The sequence below is a fragment of the Mirounga angustirostris genome, unplaced genomic scaffold (assembly GCF_029215605.1).
Source record: "Mirounga angustirostris isolate CCGP_5_RB_7025 unplaced genomic scaffold, mMirAng1.0.hap1 SCAF_3, whole genome shotgun sequence".
Classification (NCBI taxonomy): Eukaryota; Metazoa; Chordata; class Mammalia; order Carnivora; family Phocidae; genus Mirounga; species Mirounga angustirostris.
This window is the reverse complement of record NW_026991711.1, coordinates 155,417,428-155,433,841: the sequence shown is the minus strand read 5'-3', so window position 1 is coordinate 155,433,841 and position 16,414 is coordinate 155,417,428.

The following is a 16,414-nucleotide window of genomic DNA, read 5'->3' as shown; positions in this document are numbered from 1 at the left end:
ACAACCCATCAAGCCTAATAATTTTTGTCAAGTCAGACGCAATTACAGGAACACATACACATACAGGATGAGGGCATCTGCAAGTGTATACTTACACAGTAATCAGTAGTATTCTTGCTATCCTTTCTTCATACTTTTGTACAGAAAAAAATGTTTTTACAACTTTGATGGTCTATGAGAATCACCAATTTATGGTGTCTACAGTTAAACAACCTAGTGATTCGTTCTTTCAAAATTTGTTTGTTACCACTAATGTCCTCAATAGCAGGTGTAAATATTTTGAAAATCCTCATAATAGATAAATAGGAAATAGAGAACATCTGCACAAAGCCTTTTTTTCACTTTGAAAGTAAGAATCCAGAGAAAAATATAATTATTATAAAGGGTATATTAGTAAAAATAATTGCATATATTTATAATAACTTCTACTCCCTTGAGAGCTTTGTAAGTACTTCTCTGTAATAAATCAGTCCTCACAATAACAGTCTAAAAGAGTGCTCAATAAATTTGCCACACAAAATCTACCATTTGCTAGATAGATTTGAAATAGTGAGCTTGACTTCAGAGTACAGCTTCTAAGCATCTTCATTGGAAAATGGTCTATGGCAACTTCATTTACTATAATTCATGTGACAAACTGAAACTACAACAAAATATCTGTCCCAAGGTGGCAAATTATTGACCTCATGTGACTTGTTGATGCAAGATGTTTGGTTGTTTTACAAATCCAAAAAATGTTTTAAAAGGCACTATAGTTAGGCATTGCTATTTGCTATAATTATAGCATAAATCTTTTGCTGAAGATTGCTTCATTCATTTATGTTAAATGCCTGCACCTGGAAGAAATTGAATTCTCCAGATAAGGAAATTACATAGACAAAGCCTGTCTGATAACAGCTTATAGAAAATATTTATGAAAGAGTTTCTCAGATTCCAATTCTTATCCTTCTTTTCTCTTATTTTACACACAATTCTAATAAGTATGTTTATTAGATATTGCAACTTCATCAAATTAGAAATAATAGGGAGAAGATTCAAGGAACATTTATGCTCAAGATGATCACAATCTATAATTGTGACTAGCAACATAAATGTATATAGTATATGTATATCATACATACATGTATTGCTACTAACTTAAAAAAAATTTCAAGTGGGTTGCTATCCAGAAAGAGATGACCATGATCAAAGTACAAATTATGACAGGGAAAATTTTAACTTTTTTTTTTAAGTCAAAATTAGTTTTAAGGTATTTTCAAGCAGCTGTTATGCAGAGCTAGAACAATTTTCACCTTTAATGCCTAAAAGAGAAAGATTTACTTATTTCTCAGCTAAAAAATAATCCTAGCGTTTGAATTGTTTAGTTCATCTTATTCTGACATTTCTTCTGTTGAGTTTTTTATGTGGAAACATTGGGCTATGGTTATGTCCAAAGTAAAACAAGGGAAATGCCTACTTTCTATCAAGTCTATTCCAGCCATTCCAAAACTATCCAGATCCATATTTTTAAATTGCCTAATATACTGCAGATATTGTTATCATTATTATTGTTATTGTTATTGTTAATATTATTATTAATGGTAGGCTATGGGGACGCTCCAAAAAAGATGTGGGTAAATCATTCTGTGGATTTACATAGAATGCCACATTTCAAATAATAAATGTGGTTTATTAAAGAATTTATTGGTAAAGCTAATATTTAAACGAAACATCCCTTCAGTAAAAACTTCAGGCAAGTCATCTTTACACCCACTAGCAGTCCTTAAATGTATAACTTCACAAATAATTAGCTTTGCCACTGGCATATTGAAAAAAGAAGAAAAGACCGTGTCCGTATACATACCATGTAAAGCATGCCAAGGAAATGAATGTGTTAAGGCGAATCACCGAAAACACCAGAGCCTGCATCAAAACACTCTGAAAAAATGTATTTCTTTCTTATGAGACCAGCAGCCTGACAGAAGTCCCTCTGTGATTTCTGAAAACAAAATTGGTAATCATCTGTATTTCTTCCAAATGTCTTTACCTGACAGCAGGAGAGAAGATAGGACTAAGGCCCTGGTTATGAGTAAATGTGGGTTCCTCAGGCCACAGACCCCTACCACCTTTGCTGTCTGATCTTCCAACCTCTGCTCACATTGCTTATGTTTGTCAAACTTCCTGGAGTCTCTTAGCTGTGTTGATGATATATTACCTTCTAAGATATGACAAAATGCTACTGTGCAGTGAAGTCAAATAGCAATCTTAAGATAAAGTCTGCATTTAGTTCTACAAATATATAAGGAAACAATCTATAAATTACTTGTAAGCATTTTAGCCTATAGTATGTTCAACAAGTAGTAGTGTTTGAGGCTAATGTAGTCTCTAAAAGATTCCCAGATCTCCTATTTGAAAGGAATATCCCTTAATATTCTATGTACAATTACTAACCTTGGAAGTTAGAATGCAAAAAGAAAAAAAGAAGGATGTTTGTTTCCTGAATTTATAGTAAGGTTGTTAAATGTATAGACTTGGGAACAAAATGTCCTTGCTTCAAATCCTAGATTTTCCACTTGTTAGATACCATTTAACTTGTCTGGGGTTGTTGCCACATCTATATGTGATGAGCATAGACCATATACCAGAGGAATGTTAGGATAGGAGGGGTTAAATTAGCTAAGTACTGTAAAAAACAACAACAACAACAAAAAAAAAACACACTAAGAATAGCGTCTGGAACATACTAAGCTGTATAGAAGTATTCAGCTATTCATTTATTTCTCACCTTATAAAAACAATAGCAAAAGTCATAATGAGACATGAAGTTAGCAAGTGTACTTTGGCTTAATATGTATTAAAAATGAGTATAGTTCATTAGTGGTAAATAAAAACCCAAATAATATTTTTATTCATTAAATATATTTCCTTAAGAAACAGAGAAATAATTGAGCTAATAGTAATCAGACTTTTATTTTTCTTTTTTAAAGATTTATTTATTTTTCAGAGAGAGTGTGCAAGCAGGGAGAGGGGGAGAGGGAAAGGGTCAGGGAAAGAATCTCAAGCAGACGCCCCGCTGAGCGTGGAATGCCATGTGGGGCTCGATCCCAAGACCCTGAGATCGTGGTCTGAGCCAAAACCAAGAGTCCAATGCTCAACTGACTGAGCCATCCAGGGGACCCCAGACTTTTACTTTTTATTTTTAATTTTTTTTAAAGATCTATTTATTTGAGAGAGACAGAGAAAGAGAGAGAGAGGGGAGGGACAGAGAGAGAAGGAGAGAGTGTTAAGCAGACTCCGCGTTGAGTGCAGAGCCCAACATAGAGCTTGATCTCACAACCCTGAAGTCATGAACTAAGCTAAAATCAAGAGTGGGACATGTAACTGACAGCACCAAACCAGGCACCCTGACTTTTACTTTTTAAATGTTTTTTGAGGTCCTAGACCAATACAAGTTCTTACAGAGAATAATTTACAACAAGTCCATTTCTTGTTCTTCCTTGGCACACAGCTACATTTCCTAGTCTCCTCTGTAATCATCTGGAGTCATATAATTGGGTTCTAACCAATAAAATGTGAATGGAAATAGAGTGCACCATTTCTAGCCTTGGTCTTTAAAAAAATCTCCCACTTAAAATCCTCCATTGTCTTTCCTCCTTTTATTTGCTTACTGCAGACAAACTGAGATTTTGACATTCATATGTTGAAGATGATGAGAGCTACAAGATAGCAGTGGCCTTAATCCCAGTCCCTACTTGTAAAAGAGTAGGAGAGCCACCCCTTCAATAAGGAACACTGAATATACATTTTGCATAAGTGAGAATTAAACATCTATCCTTTGTCACTATCCTTTTGTTGTAGTTGTTGGTATAACCTAAAGAATTATTTTAATTAATATATCTCTGTCCTGGCTTCTGATATAGGTGAGAGAGGGCACTAGAAATACGACTTTTCTTTGAATGGTGGCAGCTTTAAGTTTTAGAATATTTATACCCCCCAACTTCCCGACCCTCACACAATCACCACCAATAACAAATCAGACCTGCTGCATCTGAATTAGATAAAGTTAGAGTCCCTAATTTTTGTCTTCTGATGAAAAGAGCATATGACACATATTTTTTAGCAATCTAGTGTAATGTAAATTACTAATATTTATTTTTTCTAAAATGTCTTATCTTGCCCATTCTTTTATGAGTCCCTTAAAAGAAAACAAAACATATCCCAAGTTCTTAGGCTGACTTTAGTTTTTGTAGTTTAAAGATTTTTGCTCATTCACATTTAAATAAAGCATCAGTTTGCAGTAATCAGACAGTGAGTAACCTACTTTAATTAACTCCTTGAGGGAAGTAATAAAGTTGTAATTTAGTCTACTCACTTTCATGGGATAAATTGAAAATCATTGAGTGATTTTTTCTCTTATTCAAAAGAACACCCACAGATTATGAGAAGTGATGTGTTTGTTTCCTTTTTTAATTTGAAATCATTACTCATGATATTAACTTTTTTTTAAAATTCCATATCTGTGTACTTATGTATAAATATTATTGAATAAAGTGCTTTGGATATTACTTTGCAGATGATTAGGGAGAATATTAAACACAAGCTGAAGGTGATGAAATTGTCATGGGAAGATAATAGCTTTCACTTTAGGAAAGAGCAAAACAGACATGTGACACAGACATTTTATCATGGATGTAATAAAGGTACTGGCCTTCAGTAGATACCTAAAATATGATTAATTTTTCTAAATTATAGTATCCACTCTAGCAGACAAGAGGAAGGGAAATAGGTGTGTTCTGTTTGTTTTCTTGTGTTCTACGTCACTTTATTTGATAAAACAACAAAGATTAAAATAGAAACAAAAGTTTTGAAAGAGGACAGTGTCATTTTATGTAATCATTCACGTTATCTTATAATGTTTTAATTCTCTACTGGTAAGAAGTGTTTCGTACCAAAATATATTTTTTAAAAGTGATCAAAATACAAATGGGTGTTCCTGATACGTAAGAGGCATATTTACCAGTTCTCCTCAGCTCCAAATTCACTTTTAGACTTCTCCGTGAAAGTTGACATAATTTTATTCCCTTGTACTTGAATTCAAATATATAAGTATAAAATATGTAAATAGTTTGGCTGTATAAAGAATTTTAAATGCACATTAAGTTAGTCTGTGGTTGGAAGCTATCTTTGTTGAGAATACAATATAACAGTAATGAAATGGTAGCAAAGATAGAAGTAAAAATAGGGTATCTTTTATACATATTTTTAGAAATTACAATTATCATCTATCTACCTACCTATTATCTACCTATGTATCTATACCTATTCTTTTTTTTTTTTAAGATTTTATTTATTTATTTGAGAGAGAGAGAATGAGAGAGAGCACATGAGAGGGGGGAGGGTCAGAGGGAGAAGCAGACCCCCTGCCGAGCAGGGAGCCCGATGCGGGACTCGATCCCAGGACTCCAGGATCATGACCTGAGCCGAAGGCAGTCGCTTAACCAACTGAGCCACCCAGGCGCCCTCTATACCTATTCTTGTATCCATATATATTTTGTAGTGATATAGCAGAGTAAGTGCAACTTTAAGTTAGCTTGAGGTTCTCAGTCATATGTTCCCTTTCTAATAATGATGTTAATCTAATCTTAGATTTTATAATATTCAGTAGTTTCTATTCCCTTCAAATTATACTAAATTGCTGTTTATCAAGACAGATTAATTATTATCTAATGGTAAATCTGTTTATAAGTAAGCAGACTAGAAAGAATATAACTAAATAAAGCAAGTTAGTGCTACCACATATTAAAAAATAGAATATTTTTAAAAATTTTTATTTAAATTCTAGTTAATTAACATACAGTGCAATATTGGTTTCAGGAGTAGAATTAAGTAAATCATCACTTACATATAACACCCAGTGCTCATCACAACAAGGGCCCTCCTTAATCCCCATCACCCATCTAGCCCATCCCCTAACCACCTCCCTCCAGCAACCCTCAGTTTGTTCTCTGTAGTTAAGCATCTCTTATGGTTTATTTCCCTCTCTCTTTTACTCTCTCCTCCCATAAGTTCATCGTTTCATTTCTTAAATTCCACATGAGTGAAATTATACGGTATTTGTTTTTCTATGACTGACTTATTTCGCTTAGTGTAATACACTCTAGCTCTATCCACACTGTTGCAAATGGTAAGATTTCATTCTTTTTGATGGCTGAGTAATATTCCACTGTGTGTGTGTGTGTGTGTGTGTGTACACCACCTCTTCTTTATCCATTCATCAGTCGATGGACATTTGGGCTCTTTCCATAGTTTGGCTATTGTTGACAATGCTGCTATAAACATTGGGGTGCATGTACCCTTTTGAATCAGTATTTTTGTATCTTTTGGGTAAATACCTAGTAGTGCACTTGCTGGGTTGTAGGGAAGTTCTATTTTTAACTTTTTGAGGAACCTCCATACTGTTTTCCGGAGTGGCTGCACCAGTTTGCATTCCCACCAACAGGGCAAGAGGGTTCCCCTTTCTCCACATCCCCACCAATACCTGTTGTTTCTTTTCCAAAGAAGACATCCAGGTGGCTAAAAAAATAGAATATTATTTTTTTACCGTGTCAGATAAACAAAACTTTCTGCTACATGGCATAGCAATTCAAACTGCTGTTTTAGCATTTAAAAATATTATAAAGTAGACTCTAAAGATGAAGAAATAAATAAAATATCAGGCAGCAATATTTTATATAAAGCTTTAATAGACAAAAAATATCCTGGCCACAGGGGAGTTAATTTTCAGTGTGGTAGTAGTATGTCAGTGCCTCAGAGAGGTAGCCAATATTCTTTTTATTGATTATTTAATCAAAGATGTCTGGGGATATGCAAACTATTCCCCTTTAATCGGGATAGTATCAGTGGACTTATCTGTGGAAAAACTCAGTGTTTTAAGTTTCTTTTCCTTCGTTTCAGCATTTTGTTAAAAAATATGAACAGCTCTTATATTATTTTTAAAACTATCCAGCTCATCCTTTCTCATTCTAATAAGCAAGACTTTCTTTTCCTTTCTTTCATCCTGTCACTGAAGGAAATTTTATGAGTTTTTTTTTTTTCACTCCAACTTAACACCATTTCATCATACAGAACACAGGATTTCTAAAGAAATATCCTTTATCCAAGTGTGTCATTCTGTTGATGACTTTTATGCCTGAAAATCTTTGGGTATATGTTCACACCCACAAAAGCAATTCATGATCTGTATCCCTATTAAGAAAGAGAAATTCATGACTAAGGACAGCAATTACTGACTTTGGAAAAGTGTATTCTTTGCTGAAGACTGTTCTGCATAGGTAGTTCTACAAAATTGTTGCATGTTAGCATGTCATATTGACTCTCCATTGGAATATTTTCTAAAAGTTCATAGTTATTATTTGAAAAAAAATCTATTACATAATTATATAATTTCTAGATTCATCCTTTTGGCCAAACAGCATTTCCTAATATATATAATATAAAATTTTGTTCAATTAAGCATCCTTTTAGTTTGGTATATGGAAAATATTATTTTCCCTTTTTACAAGATAGTAACTATACTTATAGGGTAAACAATATTAAATTAACATTATATACTTTTTTTACATTTATTTCCTGAATATTCACTGCTTTTGGGACTACAGGTTAGGCACTAAGTAGATATTCTGAGAATAAGATTTGATTCTTTCCCTCAGGAAGTATATAAATTCAGAAATTGATAAGATAACACATATTGTGCAATGTCAAATGTTTTTATGAAACAGACTTTTGGGGAATGCCAGTTTTTAGGGTCACTTTAAAGTAAAAGGCAGGGATATTCAGGGACATTAGAAAACAGACTTTTTCTTTTATTCTGTTTCTTGAATAATGATATGCTTTTGCTGATATCAAATTTGACCCAAGGAGAAGAGCCCAATATCAAACATTATTTATATGTTTATTTGATAGTGTGTATCTTTCTTGAATAGAAATGCAAGTTTGAGAGCTTAAAGCAGTAGCACAGGGAAAGTATTTTTATCAACTTTGCTAATACCATACCTGTGGATAGAGTGTTTTAGCATAGTGGTAAACTCCATAGGAAATTCAGAGGCATGGGAAAATGCCTCATAAAGATATATTACCTTTGGATCTGCTATGTGAGGCCTCCTATGTGATCAATTTTCATATCTCTATTAAATAAATGGGTGACTTATAATAGATATGTGTGTGTTTTCTCTATCTTCAAAACCATACCCCAAAGGATTTAGGTTAAAAATATACATTATTCACAAATAGATGAAAATAGGTAAATCATACAGAGTATACTAAATTTCATATCCACAAACAGATTGTTCCAGGATGTAAATGAAATGAAAACTGTCCATCTGCAATTTTATTAGCTAGGTTTTCTGTGGAAACAAAAAACTCTAAAATTTCAGTGGCTTACATCAACAGGTATTTATTTCTTGGTGTGCATTGGGTAGCTGTCGATTACCTAATACAGCTTTGCTCCATAGAGTTTTCTAAGGAATATTTCCTATTTAAGACATGATTTTCACTAAGCAGAGGGACAGAGAGCAAAATCCAACCATGTGGTAGCTCTTTAAGTATCTGATAGGATATGGCTTACATCAGGTCTGCTAATATCCCACTGGCCAAAGCAAATAGCTAAGCCCAAGGAGAATGAGGCATGGAAGCGGACTCCCACACAATCATAATTGAAAATCACAGGGTCACAGGCAAGAATGTATCGTGCTCTTGCAAGGAAAAAGGGAGCAAAACATTGAGGGCAACAGTACAGTGGAACACTGGTGGGGTTAAGACAGTTTAAATAAAGAGAGTCATCTTTGAGCTCAGTTTTGATTTGACCAAGGAAACTGGATGAGGTTGTAGGAGAGGAATGGACTGTCAGATATTTTGTTCTGGCAGAAGGAAGTCAAAAAGCAAGTTTGAGGTGGAAATATAGAGATTATATTATAAAAACAATCTGATAGGACTGATATTACTGAAACTGTCCAAGTTTACAATATAATTATGAATAATATACTGGGGATCAATAAAGCTGATTTCAAAATCCAATTGCTTTTGAAGTTTGAGCTCTTCTAAAACTACAAGTTGATTAGAACTCTCATTCCTCTATCTTCCAAAGCTACCTTCCAAATGTACCTTTAATTTACTCAGTTTTTTTTTAAGAATTTTAATAAAGTATGAAATATACAGCTTTGCCAAAACCAGTATGTAGTGTGCTGGATGGGGATGACGAGAGGTAGAGTGTCATCTATTCGATCTTAGATTTCTATCTGGAGACACAGAATTACCTATTTTATCACCTCTGCAGTGGATGAAGACTAATGTATCTGATCGGTTGATCTCATAGAAGGAAATAATCAGGAAAGGCAAAGGCCCTCTGGTCTCTTTTATTTTTTAGTCCAGCCTGTAGATAAAGAGGGCACATTTTAAGACTCCTCTCTACTATGAAATTAAAAGCCTATACCTGAGGGGAATTTTGTGCTTATCTAACTGCCCCTGAAATTTAGTGAATGAGTCTTCCTAAATCTGGGAATATTAGCAAAACCCTTTGTCGGCAAATCTGTAGCCATATCCTTCAATAATCTAATCTTGACTAATGCTGATATTTTTATCTCCAGCTGACTGTCTTTTCTTCTATAGATAACCTATTATTAACAAAACTGCAACCGTCAGGGAAAGCAGATTTTTCTGAGTCTCAGAGAGGTATTTTGTTACTATTTTTAGTAAGTAATACAATCTAGTATGTTCTGGTCTTTTCCAGGAACTTGAGATGCAGCAGGAAAAAGACTAGAAAAATCAATGATCTTGTGAAATTATTCCTTATTAAAAGAAGACTAATATAAATGAATAAAAGATAAGATATATTAATTAATGAAAACTTCTATTTAAAAAACCTGCTAAAAACTAAATAGAGAGAGACTGAAGGAGGAATTCTTCTTTAGGTTTGAAGGGCAAGAAATTTGTACCTGAGTGATGGATATTTGGTATATGAACCAAGTGGATAGAGCCAGGCAGAAAACTGGGGGAAGAGATTTCAGTCATCTATTGGAAATGTCCTGAAGTCTGAGTTACATGGCATGTTCACTAAAAGGTACCTTCAGGTCATCAGTCAATTTTTTTTTTTTTAATTGAGGGGATTTGTGACGTAAGCACTGAGCTTTAATAACTTCTGATTTTGAATATCCAGTATGATAATGTAGGTCTAATTGCACTAGCCAGGTTCAGGCTACACCCTCATGAACTAATCACCTCCCAAAGGTCCCACCTATAAATACCATCATATTGGTTGTCAGCATTTAGCATATGAATTTTGGGGAAACAAACATTTAGTCCATATCACCATCTCACCCAGAATAAAACCAATGTTCTCATGAAAGCTTTGAAAGCCCTATTTTATTTAACCCACAGTCTGATTTCTGCTCCCAGTTTCCCCCTTACTCACTTTGCCTGTAACCGCACTGGCCCCTTGTTATTCTCCTAAGGCATGAGAACCATCCCTTCTACCTGGAACATACTGCCTGATCTCCTTGTGGCTCATTTCTACATAGTCTTCAGTTTTTTGTTTGTTTGTTTTTAACAATCTTATTTCTCAGTGATGTTGTACCTGACCATTTGTCATGTAATAAAAGTAGTTGGTCAGACAGCATCCAAAATCAACATGCTAAAACAGCTTTCATTTGAGAAAACTCATGAATAAAGATCTAGTAGCAATAGTGTGGGTACTACATTAATCATTCATTCTAGGGTAACACTTTGAGATCAAGTACATCTAGACAACAGAGTTTTTTGACAGGTAATGATACTGGGATTGTGTGGTTGCATGATTAGGGAGCACTAGCCCTTCTTCCAGTGGGATTGGGGAGCAGCATGCCATGGTAATATGACATCAAAGAACCTTGGCTCCGCCCCTGTCCTGAAAGATCAGTATTTATGTTCATGGGCATTACTATCTAGGCTGCTGAGATCCAACTCTTTTGTTTGTAGCTATATGATGTGATAGCTTCCAGCAAGATTCACCACACTAGTTTTTAATAGTTGGGAAAACACGGGCTATTTCTTGGGATGATGGGCAGCTGAGATCTAAAGGCTTTAGTTAACCAGAATTTATTGTTGTACATACTAAGCCTATTTCCATGATCTTTGAAAGACCCTAACTCCTTTTCTGAGAAGCCAACATGCAGGAAAATAATGCTTAAAAATTAAGTTAGACCTTAATCCCTACAACTTACTTAATATTGCAATAAAAATGTTCACTTTCCAGAACTCACTAAGCTTCTTCCCTGCTTCACTGTTCTAAAAGACTTACTTACTCTAGTAAGTGAGCAACTTGCATCAGTCTTGTTCACCACTATATGCCTGGCACAAGTAAAATTTTAACATATGTTTTCAATATAAATAAACAACTGAAAATTTAAGTAAAAGAATAAAAAAAGAAATATCGAATGAATAGTCTCAAAACCCTACATGGGACTGTGTCATGAGTATGCAAATAAAGCATGCCACCCTGGGTCGTTAGCAATACTAAATACCTCACTGTGTGTGACCAGAGTAGTGTAGAGAAGAAAGGGGAAATACTGACTGTGAAGTTGATATAGCATTTAAAGGTATGGAATCAGTAGTAATTATAAGGATTATGGAGTCTGTCCCTATGTGAGTGGAGAAATCCAGTACCTCCACAGAAGGAGATAACTTATTTAACCAAATTGCTACAGTACCTGGCTAATATGTATAATGAGAACAAGGGAAACAATAAGAGGGTTGATCCTGAGACTGATGCACTGGGGAGGAACAGAATATAGATTAGATACTATTGATATGACAAGAGCACTCTCTCCCATGATTTAGTGGATATGGCACCTTGAAGCTCCAACATGATAGTAGCTTAGAGGAAATAAGAACTGTCAGAACCACTTTGACAGACTTTTGAAGGAGTCTGGTGACTGAGAGGTGGATATGAATGTGTTTGATTATTTTGTGGTCTGACTGATTTCCAGAAATGACCCAAGGATATTTCCTTAAGTAAAGCATTAAGGTATGTGCTACTGAGGGATTAATGGCATTATTGAAAATCTCAGTGGCAGCTTTCTTTTTTGTCAGGGTTGAAGTTAGGTCTTGTTGCTGTGAAACTGGGCTCTTTAAATTTAATAATGGTGATAGCAATCTGGAAGAGCAAAGCCAGTTGACATGATTTAAACTGGAGATGGAAAATGACATAATTACCATAATAGCCAAAAAGGCCAGAGTGGCAACCAGGGGAGATTGGCCTGCAGAAATCTGTAGACCATGATGCTAATAGACCATGATGTTCAAGAGACCAGATACATTGGCAACAAATATGGTTATTTATTGATTTATAGCACTAAAATCTATCAAAATCTGGTGAACAGAAGGCTGATGTCAGCTACCAAAATGGAAAATTCCTTACCCAGTTTTTAGATCTGAGCCACTTTTCATACCTAGAGGTCATCAAATGAAGAGAAAGTCCTTTACCTTTGAAGAAGGACTCAAATATTTCTACATTTCTCACTCATTCCTCAAATGGACTCACAGCAATTTGCTAGAGTAACTGTAGATGGTGGCGGCGGGGGGGTGGCGTGGAGAGGTGAGGAGTGTGATTAAGATATTTTCAAGAGTTGCTGGATACAGAGTCTGAGACAATAAGTTATCAGAAATTTAGAGTAGGCTTCATATATCTACTTGTGAAGTGGAGGTATATTAAGCTCTAAAGTGATTTCTGATTTAACAAAAGTTCACTGATGGTCCAGTGGATTGAAGGACCACCCTATGGTCATTTTCTTGGTCCTGAGAGCACATTCAGGATGGATATGTAGAACACTCACATGCATTCTCTGGTCTATAGAATAAATTAAAAATAAAACTAAAAAAACAAAACACAGAAAAAGAACACACCTTGGTAGGAAGGTCAAGCAAATTCAGGAAAGTATTTACAGTTCCCCTCCTGCATCCCCTATTAGCCAAGTTAGGTCATAAAGTAATATTGCATCCTGGTTGGGATTGCAAGGATAATTGACACCCTACCAGGTCTATGATCCTCAGGATAGTATGTTAATTTCACCAGAATGACCACTGGAAAAACTAGATGGTTAATGGAGAATGACAGTTGATTTCTGAAAATGTAATCAAGTAGTAAGTCCAATCATTATTGCTGTGATAATATAATGCCTGCACTGGAACAAACTTTCAGTCTTTGAAATTTGGTATGTGACTTTTGATCTAGTGAATGCATTTTGTCAATCTCCATCAGGAAAGATGATCAAAACAGTTTGCATTCACATAGGAAAGAGAGCAGTTCATATTCTCTAGGTTATCCCAGAGCTATGTTAATACTGCTATTATAACCTAGTCCAAAGGGACCTTGATCCCCCTTGACGTTCTGCAAACATCTGGAAACATAACTATATTGATGATGTGGTGCTTATTGGGCCTAATGTGCAGAAAAGGTCAAGTACTTCAGATATCCTTGTAAGGGAAATTAATTGAAACATTTGTGTGATAAACCTGAGAAAGATTCAGGGTCTGTAAATTAATGTACATTTTTAAGAAGTTAAATGATTTTTGTTATGTCAGTATGTCCCCTCTAAGGTAAAAGCAAACACTGTTTGATGAGCTTCTTTGCATTTTGTAAATACCATACACCACCCTTCAAAAATAGCGTATATCACTCTTAAAAAAATACAATTTTTAATCATATATTTGATGGCCTAAAAGGCTTGCAGTTTTGAATGGTGCCTTTAGAAGAGAGGGTACTTTTGCAGGTTGTAATTCTCCTACAAGCTGCTTTGCACTCAGGTCATGCTGATCCTGTGATTCTAGATATAGATGTTTGTGCAGTTGATGACAAGTTCCATGAGCCACAGGGAACTACTTAGAATTAGAAAAGTGTCCTATTAGAAGAGACTAGGCCCAAATAGAAAGAGTAGTTAATCATGGAACATCAGATGACATCATAAAAGGAACTATCATGAGCTGGATTTTTTAAATCAGTCAAGTAAAAAGTTCATTATATGATGGAAATGGCTTATTCAGGATTTGGCCTGAGCATGTTAAGATGGCTTAAGTGAACTGTACAAACGGGTTGTTCTGATACCATGCCATGCATTTTTATTGCACTAATACCTTTTATTCAACCTAAACCTATGACTTCATAGATAATTTTCCTATGACTTCATGGTAGAAGAAGCGGAAGAAAAAAAAATCAGACCCAGTTCACCCAAAATGATTCACCTTGATATGATGCTGTGAGTTGAAAATAGACTCTTGTCTCACTATAGGCCAGGTCAAGGGTGGACCAAAATTGCAGTGGTAAATGAGCAGATCTGTAATACATGTGGTCATCTCCCTAGTACGGAGGGAATTTTGGTCTAGCTGGAAATTGGCCAATGGCTTGGACGTTTGTCAAGGGTCTGAAGGAAATAAGATTAGAGTCATTGGCAAGAGAGAGATTGGGGGAAGGTATTTGTATTAGTTTCCTATCACTGTTCTCTCATCTTCCTCTCAAGGTCAACTGATTAGGAACCTTAATTCCATCTCTAACCTGAATTTTCCTTTGCTGTGTAATTTAACCAGGAGGTAGGAATTGAACCTCTTTGTGGAGGCCATTACTCTGCCTCTTACTCAGATGGCTACTCCTGTGAAACTGGGTACAGTGTTTAGATACTGGAGACTCACATTAATGTCCAACAGAAAGCCTCCACTAGAGAGAAAGTAGTTGTATACTGCATGACTTACCCTTGTAGGTCAACCAATTTATACAGAGAGCCACCTATTGCTTATATAATGTGCCCAGGTGGTTCTCAGCAGGTTTAAGCCCATTTGCCTAGAGCGATACTTTATTGTCTTTTCTCTCTTCTTCCAACTTTCCTCATTCCTTTACAATAATTTTAAAAACAATGTATATCATTAATTCCATTATTTTCCTAAAATACAGTGATTAACATATTAGGCATGGGACTCAAAGAGATATTGGTGTGAATATTGACTACTACACTTAATAATTCTGTGCCCTGTGATAATTTGTTTAGTATTTCCGATCACTAATTTATCTGTAAAATAAGATGAATGGTTCCTAACTAGAGTATTATTTGGAAGGCTAAAGAAATATATGAAAAATTGAGAAAGCTGCCAAATGACATTTTTTCATTAAATGATAGCCATTTTTATTAATAGTACTAGTATTAGTTTTGTTTTGTTTTTATCATAGAGGGCTCTTAAAGGAAATAAACCAAACTAACCAAAGAGATCATATTTGCCTGCTTTTTAAACTTTTCTATATTTAAAATATTTAAAACACATGCTACTACCATAATCAGAAAAAAGTCACTAAAAACACTATATAGTGAAATGTTTTCTACCTTTTGTTTAGTGATTCTCACAGTGTTTGTGATTATTGAGTTATAGGCTTCCAGGAAAAAAAATGTACTGACAATATATAATTGTTGTATAAATAATTGTGATGACCCTGAGGAGACTCACATAGAGTACTGGGGTCAGGATGATAGATGATCTAGGTCAAGACTGAGGTCATTAGGACAATAATAAATAGATCTGGGTGAAAATAACACAAAAAGTTTGATGTAGTCTATAAAATATGACCATGGGGGAATGTTGGAAGGGTGTAGTTTTTAACAGTACAAATGGAATGTGATTGTGGAGACAATGGACTGCCCTCATCATTATATATTATGACATTTAACCCAGGTATGAGACCTTTATTGTACTTAATGATGCAATTACTAGGTGTAATACTGAGTGCTTTGAATATCAAGCATGAAATGCTCTATAAATGACTTGAGAGAACATAATTGTGTGAATGGGTTTTGCTAATAAGCTTTTCTCCTCAACTCTGCCCTTGTAGGGCAAATATACCAAATCAGATGTGGCCAATTCAAGAATTAAGGTTTGGAGTGGGAGCCAAATTCAAAAATCATCAGAGTTACACAAGAGGAATCAAGGGAGAAAAACAGAGCTGAGTAACTTAAGTACTGAATCCCATTACACAACATGTTGCTGGTTTAAGACTGCTTTTTTAAAAAAAGTCCAGGAGTATAGCTTTTATTTTCCACTCCACCTCTCTGGCTCCTCCTCTTTCAAAAACTGCTTTCTTAAGTTTATTTTGTTTTGTTTTGCATTGAACAGAATGTCTACAGTATGAAAATTATCTTAGGTTGAGTGAACCCAGTTGCTAAAAATGAATTGCATGACTGTATATGTGTATGTGTGTGTGTATCTTTAGTACTTTTAATTCATAATGGAAATATATATTTAGCCTTCCAAATTCTGCTCATAACCCTTGTACAGTCTAGATAAACTTCTGGAAAAAATTTTAATCTGATCCATATCTCTCATTCTTATGGAGAACTCTTTTTCTCTTCCTCATTTTAAAAAAGAGTAA